The 7,498-nt window shown below is 34.0% G+C and overlaps 1 protein-coding gene across 2 annotated transcripts in view; it reads right to left on the minus strand.

Moving 5' to 3' along the window:
- Nucleotides 1–1,996, minus strand: part of LOC132749706 (zinc finger and BTB domain-containing protein 18.2-like) — a 53,905-nt gene extending 51,909 nt beyond the window's left edge. For both annotated transcript variants that reach the window (XM_060739579.1, XM_060739578.1), the window contains exon 1: nt 1,883–1,996. The gene's annotated coding sequence lies outside the window, so the exon portion shown is untranslated. The remainder of the gene's footprint in view (nt 1–1,882) is intronic.
- Between the last annotated feature and the right edge of the window lie 5,502 nt (nt 1,997–7,498).

Consider the following 7,498-nt stretch of genomic DNA (forward strand, 5'->3'; position numbering starts at 1 on the left):
CAGGTTAACAGGTCAGATTTCTAAAGGTTGCTGTCCATGCAGGGATATGGACAAAAGCCCCCCCCAGGCAAAAGCCCCCCTCCATCATCTAAAATGACAAGGTGGACAAAAGTCCCCCCCATGAAATTTACACAATAGGACAAAAGCCCCCCCCCCCCTAAAAAATACAGGTAGTACAAAAGCCCCCCCCCCCCCCCCCCCAGTCCATCAAACAATTGTTATTGAGAATCTCGTCAGTTTAAATCCGCAACTTGATGTATTGAGTCAAGTCAAATCGGTATGTTTATTTTAACAAATAAATGCAATTGTTTTAAAAAATAATTTACATTATGATTTTAATTTAAAGGTACAAAAGTTCTAATTTGATTTATTGTGTAATCTGTATATAAGTCATTGACGATATGAACATGATGAATGTTTTTATGTTTATTATATATTGTACAGTACAAATGTAAATGAATATTTTCAGAGAATCGCTTATCAACGCTTATCAAGGAAATAAAAGTGAAAGGCACATACATGTTTAGATTTATTTGAAGTATATATATAACCCAAGTTCCCTAACAGTGTGCATGTGAAAAAGATAGTAATCAGTCTGGTCTATAAACTTTAGGGGGGCTTTTGTTTGATGGAATGGGGGGGGGCTTTTGTCCTACCTGTATTTTTGATGGGGGGCTTTTGTCCTATGTGTAAATTTAATAGGAAGGCTTTTGTCCACCATGTCATTTTTAGATGGGGGGGGGGGGGCTTGAATCCGGGTCAGCTCGGCCCTAAAACATACTTGGCCCCGAGTCAGCTCGGCCCTATTCTAATTCGGCAGGGGTCAACTCGGCCCACTTTTAAAAATGGGTAAAGGACATCAAAGGACTCCTACTGTCACGGGCTATTATTATCAATCAATGTGTATGTTAAAGGTACCGATTAATTAGGTGATAATTATGATTGACTCATTCATTCAAATTTGATTAGTGACCACCTGCAATTAATTAGAAGCTTATGCTATTAAGTAATTCATATTTTTTTGAAAATTACTTTACAAACAAAATGCATCTAAGGAAACACATTTTTATTATATCTACATGTATATTCACAGGCACAAGTATCGGACCTGGGAAGAAAAAATATGAAGTTATTTTATCAATCTGTTCATATTTTTTCCTCTCAGGTTCGATAATCGTGCCTGTGTCTATATTAATTTATCGAATCTGCAAGACAAATACATAACTTTTTTTTCTAAATATACTTTATTTCAGCAGAGGTACAATGTATAATTATATAATAATAATAAGATATTTCTTATTATTCATTGACCTTAACAACATGAAAAGCAAAGTAAATACGTTATAGGCCTATATATTTTTGTAAAGTGGGCCGAGTTGACCCGTGCCGAGTTGGTATAGGGCCGAGTTGACTCTTTTCCGGGGGGCTTTTGTCCTACACTCGTTAAAAGTAAAAAAATACTGAGAGTAATGTGTTAAAATGTTGAGTAAATCATACAATCGGCAGAGTGCAGAGGTGAGTGTGTAGTAATTTGATAGAATGACGTGAAGCTCCCGTGTCCTGTCGCTGTGGATAAATTGTGTCAGAGCTCGATTAGAGACTTTGCCTTATTCATATTACACAACTTTTACTCCTGAAATATAGAGTGCAGTCTTACACAGGCGACTGCCCAGTTATCCAGATTTAAAATAACAGTAAAGCAACTCCTAAATGATTCAGTTTGACAAAATTGCTGTTTACTCCACCCACCGGCACCGTCCAATTTAAAGTCAAACTGACCTACTTTTTTTCATCTCGCTAAATACAGTTGTAATTGTTTGTCTAGTTATAAGTCTACTTTCGGGTGTTATAAAAATAACATATATTAAGGAAGCTTACTTACAATGTTAAAAGTAGGACTGTTATTTTCGTGCATTCCACGTATTTAACCCGCAATTTTTTTCTGTTCAGTTGCAATTTTCTTTGTCTTTGAAGAGTTTCAAAGGGACGTAACCTATCAACATAGGTTTCGAGGTACTAAATACTATCAAGCCAATTGTATAAGATAGACCATCTAAGACCTTTTTAACTACACTGTCCCCACTTTATATCAAAATTATAATGTTTCTACGTACCTTTTCTGAAATAAGCAATACGTATAGTTTAAAAAAATTAAATATCATCTGTCCACGGGGTCATGTTCAGCAAGAATGCCTCCAATATAGGGTGTACAGGGGATATCCGTCCATGATGGTTATTTAAAGTGGTTTTGTCTTGGTGGTCTTTTCAGCAAAAAATAACCTTCCCTAGGTATCTGTCCAAAGGGGTTGGTTATTTGAAATGGTTTGTCCAAGGAGGATTGGGGGTTCAGCAAAGATATTCAGAAAGAGATACAGCAAAAATGGACCGGGCTACAATTTATAGCAACATTTACATCAGCTGACGCCACGAAGTCAAAGTTTTATATATCATATTTACTTTATTTACTCCGGTGCTTCTAATAAAACTTATAACTTTCATATAACAAAATTGGTTATTTAATATAACAAAATTGGTCGAGTGTGTAAAGATAAAAATGATAAAAGTGAGGAAATAGAAAGAAACAAAACTATTTTAGAATGCTGAACTCATCCCTACATAATCTAATTGCATTATATAATTTATTCATAGCATAATTGATGCATACATTTTGTATTATAAACATAAGACATTTTTCTCACATAATTTTAAAGTGAGGTCAATGAAATATACCAGCTATAATTTATCTGATTTGTGAAGACTGCACCGGGCAGACCACATAATAATATTGTTATGTCAAGTTTAGTTTAAATATCTGATTTCCTGCTACAGTCTTATCTGCATGTAACTTTGCTTCGTTTATTTCACTGCGTTTCTCTTCTTTTTATAATAGGAAAAACTATATACTCAAATGATCATTTTGTGGTTAAAGCTGTAATTTATCTTTTGATGACGTGAACTACAGTTGAGTTCACACTAAAGGTTACACAAAGTGCACTAGGAGTGCACTAGATGTGCACTACTAGTGCACTTCAAAGTGCACTACTAGTGCACTTCATAAGTGCACTTTGTAGTGCACTAGACCTATGATATGTATTAAGCAGTTACCTTTTAATTCAATGAATAGCAATTAGACTTTTACAAAATGATAGATAAATATAGATATCTGTATTATAGTTTTTCATAATAAAATTGAAGTTGTGAATTTTGGATTTTGTAAAATATATATGGCGTAAAATATTAGAACAATAATTTTTCAAAGTCATTAATTTTACTGATTTTGTACTTTAAAACTTAATTGTTAGAATAAGTAAATACACAAATGTATAAATAATTATAACTTTAATGTTGATAAGTGCATAAATAAACAAAATTAATTGATATTTAATATGATTCTATTTTATTATAATCTGGTAATGAAATATGAAACATTGAAATGCTGATTAAAAAAAAATAAGACAGCCGATTATTTTGACTTACGGATCCATATCCACTGCAGATGCCCGTCTTGAGAAATTAAGCTTCTTGATTGGTATTGCATTTTTATGGAATTTGAGAAGATGGTGCCAATTTCTTTTAAAGATGGCACCATTTTGTGATCATAGACAAACATGGACAAAGATATTTCTCAAAATAGAATCACCGATACGAAATGTGCATAGTAACAGTTGCTAGTCTGATTAACTATCAAACTTTTGTTTTGATTACATGTTTGAGCCCCAACGAGCAATCGAAACAAAAAGAATAATGTGTGACATTGTAATGCCAAAAATGTGAATTCAAAAGTTTGTATAGATCTATATTAATCTTCATGCTGTCGTCTTAATTTTCAAGTATAACATATACACGTATATTGAATTCTGTATACTTCTTAAGCCGGTGTCGGGATGATCCTAAGACTTTAGCATGCAATACCCGCTCCCTTATAAAAGCAAATTCAAGCAAAAGTAGTATACAACATTAAACTTTTCACCATTTTATCATGCTTAGCCGACTTCAATTATTCACTATTTTATGCAATGTGATTATTTTTGTCATCTTACCGTTTGTTTGATTTCTGATTAAAAAATTATCCCCTGCAAAATGACGGGTCTTTAGCTATGTATCAAAAGCATATTTTCATTTTGTCAACTATTAGAGGAACGTGGACACGTGTTCAATTGAGCCAAGCCTTTTCCTTTAGCTGCTTTAGACGTTCTTAAGGGATTCGATTTTTTCTCTCTCTCTATTTTATACCATTTTTCACGGAACTAACATCGAAGGATCCCATGAAGATTAAAAGAATGAAGCAACGGTTCACTGACAGAACGGCAATTCGAGGCATAACCTGTAAGTTCAACAAGTACAAACTCTGAAAACCGGACCCTGTCCGGACTTAACCAAAAGTCCGGTTTTCAGAGGATTTCGGTTTTCAGAGGTTTTATACATTTATTGATAATTATGATGAATTTGAACAGTGATTTTGTTCAATCATTTTGTATTTACTTTTCAAACCTTTTGTCTAAGTCATATTTTAATTTCTTTCTGCAATCAATGTCTTAAGTTATTTCATTATGCAAATCCATGAATAAAATTCTGAAAATCAGAAATTAAAACAACACATTGTTTGAAATATATCTTTTGAAATATGTAATTAATGGAATTTAGTGTTACTATTTTTGCATATAATTAATATCCAAACAAAGATAACTTCAAGGTCAAAATTGTAAGCAAATCAGGAATCATTTATCAAAAGATTCCCAATTCTTTTAGACATTCCATATTTTAAAAAAAAAAATCATACCTATACAGGGAAAGACACAATTATGATGAAAGAGCTTTAATTTAATTGCCACACACTGACAAGTGTTTTCACACCTGCATAGATTAAAAGGAGGTGATCATTAATTGTTAACTGAACATGTCACCAGTTGAGATTATGTTTTAATCTAAATTAAAATACACAGAAAGTTGACACTTAAAATTGCTGTCCGGTTTTCAGAGGATTTTTTGTGCATGTTTAGCATTAGAAACCATAGAAAATCGTCCGGTTTTCGGAATTATTTAGAGGATTTTTTTCAATGAACATATAAGGAGAAAATACGGGACTTTTAAAATGGTCCGGTTTTCAGAAGATTCCGGTTTTCAGAGGGTCCGGTTTTCAGAGTTTTTACTGAATCAGACAAAAGGTGTCACAATGCTTGGCCTTAGAATATGGTGTTTTTTATGCACTTTATAAACAGTAAAAAAACAAAAACGTCGCTCCAAAAATGGCCATGCCATGCGAAAATCTCCTGGAAATATTGTTTGCGTTAGAGCTTTAGTACTCATTTTGTGCGCCAAGTTGTATAAAAACGAATTTGCAACGGAATCAGACGAATGGAATCTTAACAGTTGTCTGTAGAATATAGTGTTTTTTTATGCATTTTATACACAGAAAGAACAAATCGCGGGAGCAAAAAATGACCATGCCACGCGGAAATCTCCTGAAAATATTCTTTGCGTGAGGGCTTTGCCACTCATTTTGTGCAGAGAACACCCTCTAAAGTTGTTCAAAAACCAATTTACAACGGAATCAGACAAATGGTGTCTTAACGGTTGGCTCTAGAATATGGCGCCTCCTTTTTATACAATTTACATACAGAAAGAACAAATCGCAGGACCAAAAAAATGATCATGCCACGCTGAAATCTCCTGGAAATATTTCTTTGGATTAGGGCTTTTGTATTTATTTGTGCAAAGAAGACCCTCTTAAGTTGTACAAAAACGATCTTGCAACGCAATCCGACAAATGGTGTCTTACACAATGTAATTATCATTCCACTTTTTAATTTTTTTTAAGTACGTAGCGTTCATTTCACAATGGCTAGCTGGGCATGATGTCAATTCTCGTAAGAACGTTCTCTAAACCACGTTCTGTCTTACAACACTAAATAACATTTTTATTAAGTTGTGATCGGTAATAATAATGTCGATTACATAGTCTGGAGGGTTTTGCCTCCATGATGTGACTTTGCAAATTTTAAATTGATCTACGATAATATCGAAAACAGCAAATTGCCTGTCCCAAAACGACCAAGCCATGCGGGAATGTTCCGGACATACTGCTTGGGTTAGGGATTTGGTTGTCATGCTGTACAAAGAAGATGCTCCATAGTTGTACAGAACAATATAAAATGGAATCAGACAAGTGGTGTTTTAACGATTGGATCTAGAATATGGCGTTTTTTTACGAAAATTTATGCATTTTATATAGAGAAAGAACAAAACTCCGGTCCAAAAAAAATAACCGTGCCATGCGGAAATCTCCCGGGAAAAGTTTTTAGGTTAGAGCTTTGGTTTTTAACTTGTGCAAAGAAGACATCGGACTAAATACTGATTGAAAGTAGAAATCAACAAGTATTAGCATTTCCAAAAATGCTTGAAATCGCCGTTCAGTCATGAATATAGAAATAATATTTCCTTTCTTGCCTAATACTTTATTGTATGTGGTCAACACATAAAGCCAACAAAAATACTTGATTTACTCTACCATTCCGTTCTTGACGCGCTCAGTTAAATTCTGCTGGGTCAGAATGTAAGAGATACTCAGTATTGCACATGAAAAAATATCACAATAACTTGACTCGTAGTACAATAAGTGATTAATAAGTACGTGCATCAAGAATTAGCTTCATGCGTAATTAACAACAGTTACTTGCTACACATTAAAATTGATGTGATGTCTGTGAACATGCTAAATGGAATTTACGTTATATACTCCGTGGACTGCTTTGCGAAGTGTTTTTTTTTTTCTGAAACGGACTATAACTTACCTTTTATATATGATAATAATAACAACACTAATAGTATCAAAATCGCCCGGAAGAAAACATCTATAAAGTTTTTTCTTTAAGTGCAAGTTTTGGAAAGTAAACAAAAAAAAAGAGAAATACAGAATTCCTAAAGAAAGCCCAACACGACAAAATTGAAAATGTTGCAGGCTCGGTTTGATTGAGCCTGTTCATGGACGGTAATGGAAAGTGCAAGTTACCGTCCACGCCCCCTAGCACCGGCTAAAGCAGAATTCAACATTTAACATGAGAATGGTGAAATTTTGAATTTATAAACATCCGCAGATGTGTTCATACGGCGGTAATCATGGAACCTTCAATGTGACACAGTAGAGGCGTATGGTCCCCAAGTAAAAGAATGTCTGTGCCCTAAACGAGAAAACAATGGGCGGAACTAAATAAAATGGAATTTTGAAAGGGGATCTGATGTTATGAATCCTGCATATCACAGATAAGACGTCAAAAGACAAATTTAAAAAGCAGACAACATATCCTAAGGGTGATTATACAGTATTAAAGTTGGAATATTGGAACCACCCAAGTTGAAAAAGGCCAAATAGAAGAAACTAAAAGTACCACATGACATGTATATTCAACAATAATGTCGTGCTGAACGATCTTCAAGGATCGAAAATATAACATCATTGATTAAGTGTACGGGGTGTCACGGATGTGACAATAAAATTTTC

The sequence above is a fragment of the Ruditapes philippinarum genome, unplaced genomic scaffold (genome assembly GCF_026571515.1).
Source record: "Ruditapes philippinarum isolate M1 unplaced genomic scaffold, ASM2657151v2 ctg73_1_1_1_1, whole genome shotgun sequence".
NCBI classification, from domain to species: domain Eukaryota; kingdom Metazoa; phylum Mollusca; class Bivalvia; order Venerida; family Veneridae; genus Ruditapes; species Ruditapes philippinarum.